We start from the raw sequence: 19580 nt of genomic DNA, 5'->3' as shown, positions 1-19580 counted from the left end.
TTTATCTGCATTGGTTCTTCACAATTTGTTCCTGCCAAAGAGAGTGATGTACTGGACCACAGGCAAAAGGCATTATAAAGAAAACTAGAAGCTGCTTTGTTTTGAGGGTTTGTGTAGCTATAGTGATTTTCTTAAGTACTGCAAAGCTATGAATCATTGCTGGAAAGGTCTAATGTTCTTGATAATTATTTCTGATAACTGACACTTTTATTTTGACAAGGATAACATCACAGATCTGATTTTGGAGTTCCTGTTAGTCATTGACAATTACAAAGTGAATCATGCTGTTGCTGATGGGGATTTCTTAAGACTTATATATAGACCAAACGGTTTTGTCTGGTACATTAGCTAAAATGGCACTGTCATTATTAATCTTGCTAACATGATTCTAATCATCTCTGTCCCTAACAGGCTAGGAATTGCTTTCTAATGTACTGGATTCTGACTTTATCATGGCACATTTATTTATATAGATTACCTTTATCAGTAGCTTAAAAAGACAATGCAACTGGTTTAAAACCATAAACTATTCAGTGCATCTTTTTCAGTTTAGTATTGCCATCTTCCTATTAATCTCTGCTGTAAGTCTGTGAGGATAGAAGAAAAATACAGTTTGCTGATGGGAAAAATGTGGCATGCACTGTGGAGACTACTGACACTATGAAAGGAAGCAATGTTGTTCTAAATCGGGCCACTGCTTGGTCACATTTAGCCATACTTGAAGTTATTTCAAACTAACACAACCCTTACATGTATTGCCTGGTTGCTGGAAAGAGTTTTGAAGATTGTGAAAAGCATAACAAAAAGTCAGTGTTTGCATGGTAAATTAGGGTCCGTATCCCTTCCTTGATGTGTGTTTTCTCTGTATCCCTGTTTCCTCACAGAGTTGGAAGTAAGAGTTCCAGCCTCCTGGGTTGTAGTGCAGAGGTAGGTCTCTTACTCCCACTGAGTCACCCTGGGAGCTTGTGTGTGCACTCTGAACCTACGGGATTGGTACAGAGTTGTGCATGTCTAATGATAGCTGCACCCTTGAAACAATACTAAATTCCACCAAGGCAAAATCTGTGCTGCTACCTTTTCCAATTCTTAGTTTTGCTTTGCAATATTTCAAGAGGAGGAAGATTCTGAACTTAGGGAAAAATGAATGCTGCGCCTGATTGGCTGGAAAGAGACCTCTTAACTGGTGAAACAAGCATGTGGCATTTGCTACCATTATGCTGGACAAAGCTAGGCCCACAACCCACAATTAACTCCTAGTTCCCCAAATTTTAAGTCCTATTTTTCTCTCTTTACGGTTGTAATATAGGTATCTAAATATGCCAGTTCTTCAGCTGTGAAACTTGTGCAGGTCTATAGCTTAGAATTTTGAAGTGAGATTTGGCAGCTGATCTTCTGATTTTGAATGCTCAAAAGCCCACCAGCTGTCTGGCCATTCACAGTAGATCAGGGGATAAACAGTTGAAAATTCTCTGAAACATGTCCTGTTTGCTACTGAAATGAAGTAATTGCCTTTTGTAATGTAACTACAGCAATATATAAAAAAAACTGTCCAATGCATTGTTTAGATAAAAAGGCTACTTGCCAATTGGCTGTTAAGTGCCCCTGTAAGAAAAGAAAGTTTTTATCATCAGAAAGGACCTAATTTTCTCCAGTAACTCTTTCTCACAACATTATTTTCATTATTTTCACACTGCATGGCAGAATATGCTAACTTTTCTTTCAAGGGGAAAATGGCTTTCTGATGCCAGCTGGTTTTCACTTCAAATGCATGATGCTCAACTGGCTGTTGTTCTGCTCTTTGTCAGATAGTAATAGAAACACTTTTATTTCTGGAAATACTCTGACTTTTGTCATCCAGACTTCCAATTGCCTAAAAATGCTGAAGACTTATCTTAAAGAAAAATACTTTGTAACTGCAATTCTGGGTTATTAGAGCTTAATTAGTAAGAGTTGTCAAGGAATTTGATTAGTGAGATGAAGTTAAAAGTCCATTCATAGTTAATGGGCATTTTGATATCCAAGACCTTAGTCTTTAGTTTTATTTACCTTCAAATTTTGGGGATATTTTTTCTTTATTATAAAGTGCTAATTGATGCTATCTCTGTTATCCAAGGATAATACCATTGTATTTGGGTTTATGGCTGTTGACTTGTTTTCCTGCAACCAGTTTTATTGATGACTAGAAGGTTTTTCACCGAAATCCTGTAAGTAATCTTGCACAGAATTGAATATGTGGTGGTAAATTGAAATTAGCAGAGCACAAAAAAATATCATTCAAAACCACATAATTGTCATACGTGGCTCTTTCAGTGAGCTATCAGCGAAAGCTAAGTTGTTCTACTTGTTACTCTTTGGTGGATATCCAAGTTTATAATGCTAATGCTCTGCTAAGCCTTTTTATGTGTTGCAAGCTGCAATTTTAGTCTCTTCATGTGTCAAAATAAGGGTTTTGTTTTGGATGCTGAGAGATCAGGCCAATACTAGATCTCCAGATGTTTACAACAACTTCTGGTTTTGGTGCTGCTACTATCAGAATGACAGGCTGGGGGAAATAGCAAGATAGTTTGGATTTCTGCTTCCTTATCCTGAATATTGAGTGAAACATGAAAGACTGATCAGAGCACGCTAGAAATGTGTGATTCCAAGTACAAGGAATAGATACCAATATACCCAAAGCTAATTTTTATCCACTTAAGAACAGATCTGTTTTGTGGAGACTAATGTTGGTACAAACAATGTAGGTCAAAAGGAGGTCAAAATAATGTACAAAGGCAGTAAAAGAGGCTTAATTTATTTAAGAGATTTTTCTTTATTCACGTATTTTAAAAAGAAAACTAAGGCCAGTCAAGTGATTGTATATACAATGCAGTGTCAGTGTTGCTTATTTCTAAACATCAAACATTTTTTTCTTCTATGACTTGATAAAGTCATAGATAAAGTCAAGATAAAGATAAGTATGAAATAACCTGGCATAAATATAAGGTGGATGGTGACACCAGCTGGCAGTGAAATATATGTATATAAAAGACTGTGAGTTCAGATCCTTCCACTGATTTCGATGGACAAACTCTTGTAATGGTTAGTTCCATGTCACTGCAGCAATTAAATGTAGAAGTTTGTCTCAGCATTTGAAAATGCCTGTCTTTTCCTGTGGTTATTTGTAAAATAAAGTACATTTCTGAGCTTGCACTTTCATATTTGCTTTGTGTGAGGGGAATGTTTTATCCTGGGGTGTCTTTGTTGCCTCTTGTAACAATGAATTTGGGTATTTTCTTTACCTGCTGTCTTCTGTTTCTATACAGTTGTTACCATAAGCAAATGGATTAAATGAGATAATGGTGATATGTTACTGCTGAGGATGTTTGATCTTAATTCTCTCTTTGGAAAGAGTGTTATGCTGGCAGAATGTACGAATTTTATTTTTGCTTTAAAAAGAAAGTAAGACTCGAAATTCTACATTAGTTTGCTCTGATAAGAAAATATTTTTAGCAACAGAAGAATATTGAATGGAAATAAAACGGGTGACTTTTAGTGTAGCAGGAAAGATCAAGAGGAAAGCCTGCTCAGCCTGTGGTAGAATCAGACTTGGAAGATGTACAGAGAAGTCCATAATGTGCTGTAGAGTACAGGCTGTCTTAACTGTAGCTTTTCCTTCCTGGTAAAAGAACAGTCAGTATTACTGCATTGGAGCAGATAAGGTTCTCAAAAAAACCCAACCCAAAACTGCTCAAACCATACAAAGTGGCAATTTTCTATAAAATACAGAAATTGAAAAATAGAATTGTTAGAGGCAGAAGCCAAAGCACTTTGTATGTCAACAGGCTGATCTTTTGAAAACATTTTGGGCCTGTTCAGTGTTTCCTATCTCAAATTAAATACTCAGTTGACTTGCAGAAGATTCAACTGCAGTCTGTGTCTTTAAAAAGAGGAAAAAAAACAATCCAGTGTCTGAGTGTTACAAATGGAAGAAATATGTAATCATACCAATTTATTTTTATGGTCTTTTCAACTGCAATTGTTTGCTGCTATAAAACATTAATCTCTTGTGCAAGAAAGAGTTGTCTCTGTAGTAAAGAACACATTGCAGTAATGGAAAAGTGAGATGTTAGGCTGATGAGAGCAGGGCAACCTGATGGTCCTCTGCAAAGATCTCATCCAGAATTGCCTGGTCTGTGAGCTGCAGGGTCTGTGCTGAAGACTTTCTTTGGATTCTGGAGTTCTCCAATGTCCCAAAACCTCTAAAGCAGGATTGTCCTGGTGTGCCTACACTTTTTGCACTGTTTAAGTGTTTTCATGTGTATTAGAAATTTATATGGATGGCAACTTGGATGTACAGATGCACACACTAAGTAGATTAAACATACCCTGGATATAAGCCTACATTTTTCTACCTTGCTTAAATTACAGCTAAGTAGCCAAAGAATAGTAGGTATGTCCTTGGGCTCCTTGCACTGCAAAGAAGCAGCCATTCTTTTATCACACACAATTTTGAAATTACAAGGTGCATTACAGTGTCCTTATGTTCTTATGACTTCAGGTTTCTAGAGACACCTTAATCTGAGATGACTGTAGATGACAATAACACCAACTCAAATATGGAACATTGGGAGCTTCAGAAAAGCACTACTCTTAATATTTCTTGTGATTTTGGTGCTGTAGAGTTCGTTCACTCTGAATGCTCTCAGCGGTTGTGATAGGTGAGAAGTTTTCTGTCTATTGAAATGTTCTGCTTCAATAAAGTTACACTTGCTAGCACTGCCAGGGAAAAAAAAGCTTCCATGAATTTGGGATCCTGTCAGAATTTTGGCTGTTTAGTGACTTCTAGACTGCTCATGTACATCTGGGTGCCATCTCAAAAGAACCAAGTGGACCTGGAGTAGCGAGCAAGTATTACTGGGTGCTGAGTTTCCTTTGCAGATACTGTGTAGTGTGATTAACTTCTTTAGAGCTACGAAGCCTATTCATGTGACCAAGAGTTTTGGAGATCTTTTACAGATTCACAAACCTGACAAAAAAGGAAATTCCTCAGCTTCACTGTTTAAACTCTTGTATATATTGAAAATCTCAAATGGCCCCTTTCTTCCAGCATTAAAAACCATGCTCGGTTAAAAGAACAATGTAAGGTCATACACTCTTGAGGGTTTCAGTGCTGTGGACTGAATAATCTGTTGGAGTATTTGGATACATCTGGGTTTAGAGGCTTAAGAGGAGTATTAAAGACTTGAACCTGCATATTTGCTCATCTACAGACACTCTTAGTTGTTGTGGATGAGAAGGAGTGAACACTGACCTATAGTTGTTTTGGGAGTGGTGTTTGTTTAGGAACCAGTGAAACTGGAGCTGCTATTGCTTGATGTGGAAGAACGTTCACCTATGTACAGATGAGAGTATAAAAAGAAAACAAACACTTAGAAAAGAACAAAGTGTTTTAAAGAGAAAACAAAGTGTTCTTCAGAAAGTATAAAGATTCTATAAAAAAATAAAAACATGGCTTTGAAATGTTTTGGAGACTGTCAGCACTTTTAATCTGTGTTTCTAATGGAATAATTCAGAAATATGCATTATCAAGAAGTGTATTAATGCTTAAAAAGCAGTGTAAACAATGTCCCTGATATGCCTTGGTATGCTTCTATTTTCATTACTGCAGGATTGAAATACTCTCTAGCAATTTAATTCTTCCAAGCTGCGTTGTTCAGATAGAATGACAGTATCAGATATTTTCCTACTTTGTATGGCTGTTGGGATTGTCATTGCTGAAGAGTATAGCTGAGCTGCCTGTTAAACAGTTTTCTTGGAACATATAACTATATTAAAAGGGAAAGCATTGCATGGGTGTATACGCATACAGCAACTGCATGATCTTTCAACCTGATATTGGATCTTCTTTGTCTCCAAGCCTCAGTACACAAAAATGAAATGTTTAATAAAAATGCTTTGTTACCCCTTCAGCCAGTACTTGTGTTCAACATTTTCTCCACTCTCTCTCCCTTTTTTCCTTTGCATTACTGAAAAGGTGGCGAGTTTTGGAATATGCAGCTCAGCAAGTCAGGTTATTTTTCTATTTTCACAATTTTTTGTGAAGTTTGTGAACATCTAACAACAGCTCCTTCTGAAAGCATTACATATGTACTAGTGAAGAGCTGTTGGATTTAAAAAACAAAACAAAAAATAATGAAGAAAAAGCATAAACCCAAGCCCCTACAATTTTAAGAACTATTTAAGTGGGAGCCTGACAGTGACTGACTTACCTTCAGCAAAAGTGGATGTTGGGAACAACAATATAGTCTAAACTAACCCACAGACTTTCCTACTGCCCCTCAGAGATTCTAGGACAGGCCTGGCATTTGCTGTAAATGTAATTGTCAGGAAATTCCTATTTAGCCCTTCCATCAACTGTTCCTTTGGAGGTGTTTTGTGTCAGCATTGTTCACACAGCAAATCTGCTCTGTGTGTTGCAGCTGTAAATTTGCCAGTGAGTCAAACTAGAATGCCAGGAAGGTCAAAGCAGTGCTCTCTGTTATCTCTCAGAGAATATACAGGGTATTAAAATTCTGACACTTCATTCTCATTTAAAAAAAAAAAAAAAAGCCAAATCAACCATTGCAAGTTGCTCCCAACACGTGTTAATGATAGTGGGTAGTGGCACTTGAGGAGCTCTCTTTGTACAACCTTTAACTCAGTTTGTGCCAACACAGGTGCAACCAAGTTGTGCCAGTGCCAGGCCCCTTAGATTCGTTTAGCAACCTTAATCCAGCGTAGATATGGAATCTTGCAAAGCCTGAGGAAACTGTGGTATGTCAGTTCTATGGGTGATTCTTCAGTTCAAAAAACTAGCTGGAAATTCAGAGGGCAGCCATATACCTGTTGTTATTCCTGTTTATGCCTTGAAAAATGAAATTTGCAGACGAATTTCCAAAGCAAAATTATTTCAAACATGTGGAATGGTAATTTTCCATGAAGTCCCTCATCCTTGTCAGTGACTGTCTGCCATAGAACAATGTGATATTCCTTAGTGTGAAATAAAATCCTAAATATGAAATGAAAGTATATCACTAGTATTATCACTAGTATACAATATCACTAGTATTCTTTCTTGCAAATAGCTGATAGCAAGAGAAGATATATTAAATAACTTATAACATGAGATTATCAGTATGCTTAAACCAATGTTCAATGGAAAAGCACTATCAAGAGAAAATACTTGGTATGCAAATTATAAAAGATAAAATAACCACTCAAATCTGTTAAAATTACTGAGGTTATAATGGTATTTTAGGAGTATATAAGGTGATATCTAGCTGATGCAGCTGGTATTCTGTTCTGTGGCAGGGTGAGATTGTGGCCAGCCAGTATTCTGGTTTTAAGCAACTGTTTTGAAACAGGAGTTTAAACAGGTCTTTGTACCTAATTATGCTACAAACTTGCACCTGTGGTGATCCATAAGCTACCTGCTTCTTCCCTGATAAATTGATTCATTATGGTGGCCTGAATTTCCTGTCATTATTTGCAATGATACAGAAATATCTGCCTCATTAAAAGAAATTTTAAAAATTAAAAAATCTAAAGAGAGTGGCAATCCCAAAGGCACTTGTACAATGAATTAATTTCTTGTAGTAGAATAAAGTGTATGGATTCTAATTAAATCTGGCATTACTTTTTTTCATAAAAAGAGCCTTCATATAATAAATACATTATCAAAGAGGTTTGTGTGTGGTGAGACTGACCTTTGTGCCTTTAGTCCTTTTCAATTTCATGCAACTGTCTTCAAAAAAAGATTTGGGCCTTGAGCAATTTTAGGATGAAAATGAAGTGGAATGGAAAATGTTATGAATATTTACAAGTATATTGCCTTTTTGTTGCAGTAGCTTGTTTATGAATTGCTTATAAGCTCTCTTATAGGAGACTATAAATGTGCTTTCTAGTGGCAATATTTTATTCATTAAAAATGTTGTTTGGATCTCGACTGAACAGTTGGGTGGTGTCATTTCCCTGTTAAATTCATTATTCAACAGATTTTTCCCTGGAGAAAAGGAACATTTGTGGTTATTCAATCTTTTCACCAATTCCCATTCTCTCCAGGCTTGAAGCATCCTCTACACCATTCAGTCACTCCAGGAAACCAAATGAAGAAGAAAAAGGTCTTAGCTTAAATAAGCTGTTATCTCCCCTGTTTGAATCACTCTCTACCTGTGGCTCAACTTGGGAGTAATATCATCCTCTTGACTGGCAGTGGGGGTTGAGAGAAAAAGTGGTGGAGGGTACAGTGGATTTGAGTTCCATAGTGCCTTGCATTGGCTGCATCTGGTAACAGCAAAGAGCCGTGGCACAAGGAGCCAGGTCTGGTGTGGGAGGCCAGTGCAGGTGGCATGTTGCCACCATCCCCTTGCCTGGAGGTTGCTGCTGGGGCTCTAATTCTGTGGGAGTGCTGGGGTGTGTGTGTGAAAGAAGGGTGATAAAAGCTCGAGCTTTACACATGGCAATTACTTGTATCTGCGGTCTTTGCAGCTGGAGAAGGAAAGAGATTCAGTGATGGAAAATTAGTTCTAGCTATGAAACATCTACCCACAACACAACTACTCTCATTACAGTTTTTTTTCCAACAGACACAGAATATTACTTTGCTAGAGCCTTGTTTACTGAAGAACTCTTCAGGAGGTGGGAATCTGGCTTTGAGCCAGTAGGAAACTGGGAAATTTTTTTTTATCTTTCTTTCTACTCCTGTAAGTGATTTTGTCCCTTCATATTCTCTCCAAGTTGTCTTGTAGTTTGGTTTTATTAATATATTATTTTAACTTAATGCTGAAATGTGTCTATAAATGAGTGTTGAAATACAAATCTGTTACTCTGATGAACAAATTGGCTAACAGCTACTAGGGAGGAGTGAAGGTATGCCCTATGGAAAAAATAAAACCTCCACTAAATAAGTGGTATCGGTAATAGAAAAAATACACACAAGGACTTTTGTGTCCAAAAAAAAGGCAAAATCTTTGTAATGTAAAACAATATTAACAAAGAAAAGTGAAAATCCCTTTGTTTAGCCAGTTTTTACAGTCTTATGTTTTAGCATTCATCAAATTTTTGCTGTAGCATTGCTAATTATCTGGTTTTTTAGATCATTAGTTATTTCTGCTTGTTTCTTGTATCCCTAGAGACAGTGATATTTCTTGCACTTCAGTATTGGATGGAAAGGTCTGTAAGACTTGTTTTGATGCTCATGGATGTCGTTGTCACTGATCCCACTGATGATCAGTGGTCTTGTTTTTCCTCCAAGGGTGATTTTTTGCCTTGATAAATACATTGTTGAATCATAGAACCACTTAGGTTGGGAAAGACCGTTGAGATCAAGTTTAACCATAACGCTGACTCTTTCCAAGTGCACCACTAAACCACGGCCCTAAAGCACCACATCTACATGTCATTTTTTTTTAACTCCAGGGATGGTGACTCAACCACTTCCCTGAGTGGCAGTGTTACTATTTGGTTTTTACCCCAAAACTTGCTGCACTGACTGGTGGGGGGAGGACAGGAGAAAGGGGATCTGTTAACCATGGTCTGAGGAGGAGATACTCGTTAGCTAGGATATTTTTTTGTATTGTTTGTATTTAATGAGCTTGTTTCTTACATTCTTTGTCTACTTGCTTCATTTCTCCTCCGCTGTGTATTATGATTTCTGGAGCTGTTGCTGCTCCTTCTTAGCTTTCACTAATGTACCTTTGTTTTGTGATGAGCACTTGCCTGTTTTGCTGCCTGTGGGGGCAAGCAGGTAGAGCTGGAGTGGGGGCCACTGTGTTTCTCAGTGCCTGAGGGCCCTGTGAGGGCTTGTGGTGTTGTCAATGGTACCTGGTGTCTGTTGCTGAAAGGATTCTAAACTGCCTGTGGTTGATTTGCACAGTTTTGAAAGAGGAATTTACCATCTATACTTGATTTTAATTAGTCTTATTCTGAAGGGGCTACATACTGCAGTATTTTAATGTGTTGCAAATTTCAAGTTAATTTAAGAGCCAGAAAGCAGAAAGCCCTTTGAGAAGGACCACAGTCAGAATCTCTGAGCTTTGTGTGTCTGCACAATCATGTTTAGCATTGGGAGAAGCTGCATTAGGTAGCTTGCACCATAAAATGAAATAAACTGCTTATTTCCTGTTTTGTGTGACTGATATATATATAGGATTTTATCAAATGGGTGAGATGTTGGGCTAATTTCATTCATACCTGAACTCTTCAGTCAACATTAATCAACTAGCATTAATTGAGTTGTTCCTTTGCTTTCCTGCCTCTCTCTTCAATTCTTTCTTCTGATGATGGTAACACAAAAAGAGATGATTGTTAGAAACCCAGTGGAACAAAGCAGAAACCAAGTATCCCTCTTGGTTCCATGCTGATGGTTTTGCCATTGTTTTCTGAGAGGGGGCAGACTGTGCAAGGGAAGGAGTGAGCTGTTTCCTTTCTAGTTAATTTACTCTGATTTATTTTTTGTTTTTAAATAAATATTTTCTGAGGATTAATTAGTGATTATGTTGCTCCCACTCTGTGTTTATGCCAAAACATCTAATTTAGAGGTACTTGGCTGTTGTTTCTCTAATCTATAGTAGGATACAATATGGCAGTACACCATTAAAAAGTGCTTTAAGTAGACACCATTCTATGTTTGTTATTTTTCACTTGGGATGAAAATTAACAGATCCTAGTAGTGTGGCTGCATTGGTGTTTGATCAGCATTTCCAGTAATTTCAGGCATTGTATTAGGAGCTGAAATGCAATTAAGTTTATGCAATTCTTTCTGCAAAGTCTTTTAAGCCTGCTATTAGTTCTTTCTTTACAGAGTTTATAATATGCACTAAGACATTCCTAAAGGATAAAACTAGAACACAAAATGTTGTGTGGGGTTTTCTGGTGACTTTACTTTGAGATATCCTTTCTGTTTGGCTTGTTCAGTTTGTACATCAGGTCTTGTGAGCAGGAGTGTGAGCATGATGCACTGTACCCTATAGTTTGATTCTGAGTACTTCATTACATAAAGCTCAACTTCCTTGAATATTGTGTTGTCACTTGACCTGTTGTTTCTGTATGTGCTTAGCACAGCTCTCAAACATTTAAGTTTTTAGGAAAGGAAAGTTATTTGCTTGTTGGTCTGTTCCACTCTAGAATATTCTAAACATTGTTACTAATTCATTTGAGAAGGGGTTGGGAAATCCCCAAAATAATCCTTTCAATTTTTGAGAGGTGAATACGGGAGCAAGGCTGGGATTAGCACTTCCCAGGGAAAGGCAGGCAAGAATGCAGGTGCAGAGGCTGTACCTGTGTGGGTAATCAGTAACTCTAAATCTGGAAGACCTGTGGTGAGTGACTGACTTTCTGGAGATACAAGAAGACATGAGAGAGATAGTGAGGGCATTTTCTGCTAGGTATCTCTTGTACTGTGCCTAAATAATACCACATTCCCTCTGTTTTTTTCCATCTCTCCTAGTTCCTCAGGAAAAACAAGTACAAAGAAAGTACCATCTTGTGATAGGTCATATAGGTAGTTGTTTTTATCTGAAAAAACATATAGCAACTTAGGGGCAAGGGAAGAATGTTTGAAGCCTCAGTTTGCTTTGAAACATAGAAACTGTGAGTATTTTTTAGTCTTTTACTAAAGACCTATTTAAATACAAAAGTAAAGTTTGTTTTACATATAGCTACCCTTGTTGGTTAAAATGCTTCTCAAGTGACTAGGGTGATGTCCTAGATCGTGCTGCAGAGTAGATTTGTTTTGGGTTATTGACTTAAATTAATGTAGCCCATTAGTCACACAGTCCACAGTGCCTCTGCTTGTAGGATTTTAAAAAGCTTTTCATTTGACTTATTTTCTTTGCTCCTGTTGAAGTGGCCTTCTATTGAATGCAGTGACCACAACATTAAGCAGTGTACCTGATATAACATTGAAATTGTGGACACACACTTACTGTGTTTATTCAGGGCCTAATCCTTTATTAGACAATTCTGATGCAAATGATCCACCATATCCTTATAGGAAGTGGTGTGCTTGCAAAAAGCATGGGAATGGAAGCCTGGAATACTGATGTATCATTGCTTTATGGCAAAGGTAGCTGGCATCAAGTCTTGTATGTGCTGCAGTGTTTGGATGTCATCTGCACAGCCATAAAGAGGCAGCTGCTCTGAAGCTCCTGAAATGTTCAGACGAGGTCACTAGCTGCACTAGGGGTGTTTCTTCTTATTTCCTTATACTGGAACAGAAAATGGTTTTACCTGTCTCTTTTGATGAAAGTCTGTCTAGTTGGTTGTCCAGCACTGGCTGTGCTCACAATTGATTTAAAAATCTTCCTTTAGCTGCCCTCGTGATAGATTATTTGAATATTTGTTAAGCAAACAAAAAAGTGCAATTGCTGGTAATTCTGTCTTACAGCTCATCAACTGTCCATCCAGTATTCTTTCCAGATCACTTGAAGCTAGGTATTGCACATAAATTCTCATTCTGCATTAGACATAAATTACAGCTTTTAATGCAGGAGTCATTATAGTGTAAAATAAGTATTCAAGGTACGCAGTCTGCAAGCTGAACAAATACAGCAGATCCAAAACCTCCACAAAGATCGTGTTGGGTTTTATTTCCACACATTGTGGTATTTGGTATTGTAATTGGGAATAGGCATTTAAAGTTTTGGTTGAGAATGTGAGCTTTTGTTTTGTGAGCTGAGTGAGGAGCAACTTCTTTGGGAAAAAAAAAAAGCACTTATTAAATCTAGATTGATGGAGTTTTTTGTGTAAAGTGGTTTTGCAACAAAGGATATTATTTGATAGTATAAGGTTTTATTTACCTTTTGTGACATTGCAAAAACTCATTATCTTTGTCTCTCTCAATCTCCCCAGTAAAGTTGAGATAAGGCAGCCTACAAATGAAGTATTTATTTTGCTCTGTAGGAACAATATCTAAAATATTTTTTAACAAATACAGTATTTTAACTTTCAGACGCTATTTTAACACCTTGATAAGAACATTTATATTCAATACATGAGAGAATACTGGGATGTGCTTAAATACAGGTTTTCCCTGTCTAGATTTCCCAAAAATGCTTCCAAGGGCAGGTTTAGCTAAGATCTGGGAACCAGGGAAGCATCTACCTTAATCAATGACACAGTTTATTAGATTATTTTCCCTTTTCCTACAGTTAGGATATTGCTACAGAGTTACCTGATAGGTAGTGGCAGTAGGTTAACATAAGTACTTTACTAATCTGTGCATTTTATTTTAAAGCTTGTTTCACAAAGGATGTGTTTCACAGCTGTAGTTTCATTGAAATCCTCTCTTTTATAGTCCACCGGGAAGCAGGCAGAAAGTACTTTGTGTTTGGTCTCATGAATGCTTTTATTTCTTCTAGGGTCTATCAGTTCTTGTATGTCTTCTTTTATGGGACTCATGACAAGCCATGAAAGAAACACAGTAGGAGTTGCAAGATTTTGTCTTGCGTCACCAAAATTGGATCACTAAAAAGTAGCACTGGAGTGAAGCTCAATTCCCAGTTGTTGCAATGTCGCTAGAGGGTACTGCAGAATAGGAAAACACCCAAAGTGCAAATTTTGTCCAAATACAGATGTACAGAGAGAACTTTAACCACCAATGGATATAATTCCTTGAGCAAAGGGAAAGCTTGGTTGACGCTTCAACATGTATTTTGTTACTCTGGTTCTTTCTGCAGCAATGTCCCAAAACTTTGAGTTACTGGATCTGTAACTTGGTATTTATTTATTTTAAATTTCAGCAGCTCAGATGAAGCTTTGCTTTTGTTTCAGTTAATCTGTCATTTCAGCTGCAGCTTTCAGTGTAATCCAAAATTTAAAACCTTTCTCACTGTTGCTGTGGCTTATTCTTACGAGGACTTGTAGGGATTTTTTTTGCAATAACTCCTGAATCCTTTTTCTGGTCATTATATTGCAGCTGCATTTCATTTTGCATCTCTTGTTGGGCTTTATTGTTTCAGGACCTAGGGTCTGTGATGATCACTTAACAGAAAACTTCTCTTTACCTCTCCCTTCTCTACAAAAGTTTAGAAATCTGCTTTGGAGTTCTATAGTGTGGCTGTTGGAAGAAATTGGAGAGAAAAAGATCAGGAAGTTGAAAATAAAAATTTCCCAAGACCAGACACAATTATAATTTCTTACTATACACCTTAACAGTTAGATGTGAGAGAATAATTCAATATTAATCACCTGATCGATAAAATCAGCAACTCTTTCTGGGTGTAGAAGTGTGAGAGCAGCTGTTAATTCTGTGGAATTCATTAGTTTAATTTGCCTCACGAGGAACTGAAATAGCACTTTATAAGATACTCGCGGATATAGTGCAGCATGTGATAAACCTGATCATAACAATATTAATTAAAAATGTGCATAAGTTTTGCATTTTCTCTTGTTGAATGTAATGCTGCCTAGAACAAAGCAGAATTTGAGCAAGGAGAAGTTTACACTTTTTCTATATATCTAAAGATCAACCTTTTGACTTAATGAGGTCTAAAGATGCACAAGGAGGAGGATTCAGAAGTGCTGACAATATAGGATCTGTTGGTGCATGTTAGGGCTATTGGAAAAAAGAATCAGGAATTTTGAATAAGTTTGGAATTTTTTCAAGCTAGTTAAAACTAGAGCTTTAGTCCTTTCATTAGTATCCAATCAGAAGTTCAGTTATTTTTCTAAAGTAGGTCTGTGCCAGAGAAACAAATGTATGGCTCCAGAACCATAACACAGACCATTTTTATCACTTAGTAATTGAAACAACAGGTCATCTCCTTAAGAAATGGATATGTTAATACTTTGGTGAACACAGATCTGAATTTTGCGTACACTGAAGTAATTTCATAGTAGGTAAGGAAAGTTTTTAATTGATTTTAAAACAAACAAACAAAATCCACTTTTTTTTTTTTAAAGTGACTTTGAATCACTAAGCCAGTGAAAAGCTCTCACTGCTACTGTGGCTGTCTTCATTTGCATTCTGATTTATTGCTTTTAGGTTTGTCTGACTAAGAAATTTGCCTTTAAACTTCCATTTAGAGGCAGATCACTTGATTATATGAAGTTTGCTCTGGACTCTTCTCTGCTTAACTGGCAACTTTTCTCACTCATTTGTGCCTTTATTTGCTCAGCTCTGGTAAGAGGTAGCTGGTTTTTCTCTTAGGTCTATTGAAAGACCATTATCGCAGCATTTCCTCTTGAGATCTTTTTATCTTTATCACATTGGCTATAAATTCATGAACTCCCATTTCACTTGAAGATATTTAAGCCATATGGGCCATTTTCTTTTATAATCAAAATGTAAAGGTAAGTTCCAATGTTAAGTGGCCATTCCAAACTTCTATTGTAGATGAATGATTTCTGTGTTTTTTGCAATTACTGTCTTAGAAGAAATGACATCATGATAAAGACATTCCTTAGTAAGACAGAAAATGGCAGTAAAAGCAAAAAGCTTGAAGGGGAATTTTGCTTTCCTGATCCTTCAATTACTTTTAAAGTATAAAGTTAAATTTAATACACGTTTTAATATGTAACAGCATGCTGAATAGCAGGGCAAGTTCTACAGACAGCACAGACTATTCCTTAATTTGAAACCTGCCCTTTTTCTCCAAAAGGTTGCACTTGTGTAATATCCCAAAGTGAACTGGGATTAAAATACCTTCAAAAAAAAACAGGCATGAAACACAAAAATGAAAGAACACAAGCAGTGTTGTCCTGTCATGTTGTCCTGTTAGGTACTGGATGGCATTTTGTAAAATGCCAAAGAGAGTATCTCCTAGATGAGCTGTAGAACAGAGTGATTTTCTAGTAGCATCAACAAACATTGTGTGAGGCATAACAAAATAAAAATCTTTAACCTCTAGGAGCCATTTCTCAAAAGGGGAAGTACACATTTACAGAAGCTTGCCAAAAATGTGCATGATTGAGCAGGAGCCATATTGTGTTATTTAACCCCGAATTTGCTGGGAAAGTCAGTACAGTGACTGTGTGACTGAAGTTTACATTTTCAGCATGGTCTCCAACTAAGAACTAGGTTGATTAGGGCTGGAAAGCAATGGGACCGAAGTTTAAATTACTATTTTGTTTTCCTCTTTTTTTGGAAAGACCATAAAGCAGGACTACTTAGACTGTTGTTGAAGAAAGACTTGGATTTTTTTTGTTGAACTACTTAGAAAAAAAAAAAAGAGAAAATCTCTAGATAATGTTGGCAAATATGCAAAGTTCAGTGCAGCAACAACTCGGTTTTGTGAAAACAACAGTATTGCTAGAAAACCATTAATTTTAAGATGCAGTAAATGCTTTTATTTCTGAAACAAGAAATATTGCTTTTGGATTTAGAAGTGGATTGTGAGTTCTCAAGTGCAGAAAATTTGGTCTGTGATACTGTAGTATTACGCTTGCTGAGAAGAAAGAAAAGCCAATAAAGGAAAGAATAATAGTACATTGATCAACCCTTTATCACAGCAGGGTAACTAAATCTGCTGTCACCAAATATATCACAAAATATATCACAGCCACTTGATTAAACTCATGTAATTTGCTGGGGATGAATGCAAGGGTTTAGCGCTCATCAGCAACTGTGGGCAAGAGCTGATAAGGAACTATAAGAGCTTCCAGTCAAAACTCAATTTGCTCCTCAAAGGAGGAGGGTGTTCCACTGTTGTTCTCCATAATGATTGCACAGATTGCTGTCTCTTTTTGTAAGGCACTAATACAACACAGTAGAAACATTGTCAGTTCTATTCAGTTATCAAATCAGCTGGGAGAAAGGATAGGTGTTTTCTATTTAAAAACAAAGTGGAGGGTGGAGAATTGGAAGCAAGGGAGAACTCCAGGAGGGTGACAGGGTTGTGCAATGCAATCTGCAGTGACGAAGTGTTCCCTTTTTAATACTTGAGACATAGGAGGAAACGGCTTTCATGCAATATAGCCCACACAGAGTGAGCAGTTACACTAATCTTTGTTTTTTTTTGTCGATGAACAGTTTCATTCTTCAGCATTTGACAGGGAGCCTTGGGAAGTGATGGGGAGTCCTGCTTACCTCATAAGCAGACAAAGAGTTCCTTAGAATATCTCCAAGTGGCAAGCTGAGGCATGGCTAGCCTGAGGCCACCCGTGTGAGCTGTTGCCCACTGCAGGTCAGCCCTTCTGGCATGGGAACAGAGACGTTAAAGCCGAGTGCCGTTCCCATGGATCTGCGGGTGAGAGGTTCAGAGTTCACCTGTGCCTCAGAACCTGAGGATGAGATGTTTTTCAGAGTGTGTTCAGATGTAATGGTCTATCTTTTTCTTATGTAGCCTGAACTAAAACTGTTGAAGTGCTGCTTGCTTCCCCCTCCTCCCCCTTTGAAGAAATACGTGAGCTCTATTACCTTCATAAAATTATGTGTATTTTTAGAAATGGCAAATCTTCAGCTCAAGAAAGAATTCTAAGTCATGAAGCACTAGCCTGGGGTTTAGTGGATATGGGTTTAACATACTGCTTCCTGGTAGACTTCTTGTGTCAACTTAGGCCACTTGGACTCCTGCCTCAGAAGGTGTTTAACTACCCAGATCTGGTTACCAGAGTGAAGAAGGTGCCTCAAGGCTGTGTGAAGTCTGTGCATTGCTACCCCATCAATAAGATAATATTCCTTTCATCTTTGAAGGTGTTGTGAGAATACAGTGAAGATTGAGAGAGATGCTATGGGCACTACAAGTGTCTAGGATTGTAAAGAAGGAAAAAGGCTCTACTTGCAGCCTCCTATTACACATTAAGTTAGCATCTTCAAATGCTAATGAATCCATAGAGAGGCAGACAAAAAAAGTTCTTTCACTGGCTCATGAAAAAATGGATACCCCTAACAAAAGACCATGATTCTTCGCATACAAACTGTCTTTAATATGTGAGAGCCTTTAATATATGACACTTATGCTCATGCGAAGCAAAATGATCAAAAGGCCTGAAAATAATAATTTTTTTTCACTGGGAGACACCAGTACTGTGATTAGACCTCTTAATTCCAGAGAAACCTTTGGTTGCTCCATATTTTAATAAGATGCATCTGGTAAAGTGAGATTTATCCTAAGATTTGAAAATAAGGATTTATAATAATATCCATAATGAGAATATATTTTAATGTCTTTCCATTATATGATGGTCCTCTGATAATATTCTACACATAACAAAATGGTTCATTAATAGCCTGCAAAATGCAAGGAAAGATGGCTATAAAAGACTTGTATTTTTCTATCTGAATAGAAGCACTGATGTTCATAACAGTAATGTATTTGACCTCTTGCAAAATAGCCAAACATTTAATTAAGAATTAACTTCACTGCCTCTTGATGGAAAATACAAGGATTTTATCTGAAAACATGCTTGCTTTTTTCCCTATTGCCCTTACAACCCTTGTAGCAAGGACATATAAAAAAGCTGAAGCAAGACAAAAAGCTCAAGAGTTCAGATATATCAAAGAGCAAGCAGTTTCTTTCCACAATTCTTTTTCTGTAGGCAAAATAGGAACTGGAAAGAAAAAAAAAAATTAATTCTCAGATTTAAGATATTTTAAATTTATTTTTTTTTTAGTCCTGCATTTCTGAGGTTGTCTTGATAACAGCAGTAAAATCTGTTCTTAAATATATATGTTGGGCTTTGGGGTTGTTTGTGGGTTTTTTGGTGAATTAAGACATTTTGTTTAAGGTAGATGCCAAGATTCAAGGTTTGGTTTTGTTTGCTCTTTTGATTCAAGATAATTTTTTTTTTTTTGATAAGACTGCAGAAAATGTTAGCCTTTCTCATGACTAGCTGTTTGAAGAAGATAATAGAAAATATTTTCCTTACAAGAAAATACCTCTGAGAAACCTCCAAACAAACTCCCTAAACAAAAATGAAAGGACATGCAGAATGATGGAAAAATTCTCTGTGGTGAGGACAAAGCAACTGATTGTGCCAACACTATAATTTACCTTATCACCTCTGGTGATAAGGTTCTAGTTAGGAGAGGAAGATATCCTTCTCACTTAAAGTAACAATGGGTCAAGAAATATATGGTTTAATCCTTGAGATCCAGGTTGGTAAACACAATTGAACTGAAGGAGAACAATTCCATCTCTTCTCTTTTAAGTTCTTGTACCTTTGCGCTCCCTTTGACAAGTTAGTTTTCATGTTCACATATCTTTTCTTAGCTGGAGCTTTGCTCTTCATGGACAAATGGAATGGCATCTATCCCTGGAGACTACTCTTTCTCTAACACTCCTGGGCCAGGTATGCAGATGCTGGAGATGGTGCAAAAGGACAAAGTTTAGGCACTTTGGCTTTCTGGGTTGGAAGTGAACCTTTGTCAGTGAGCAACCTCTAATGGGCAGTGTAGGGAAAATTGGAACCTTCACTGTAGGAATTAAAAGGGAAAAGTTTCTTAATCAAATTTCTTATGATCAAGAAATACATAAGAGACCTCTTAATTGTATTTATCCTAATTGCCTTGTATTCAAGCATTTCTACCAAATATAACCAATGATATTTGGGGGGGTGGGGGAGTGGGGTGGTGGAAACTGTTTATTTGTCATTCTTACACCCTCCAGAACATGTAGTAAAAA

The sequence above is a fragment of the Apus apus genome, chromosome 11 (genome assembly GCF_020740795.1).
Source record: "Apus apus isolate bApuApu2 chromosome 11, bApuApu2.pri.cur, whole genome shotgun sequence".
Lineage (NCBI taxonomy): Eukaryota > Metazoa > Chordata > Aves > Apodiformes > Apodidae > Apus > Apus apus.
Note: the sequence above shows the minus strand (reverse complement) of the source record.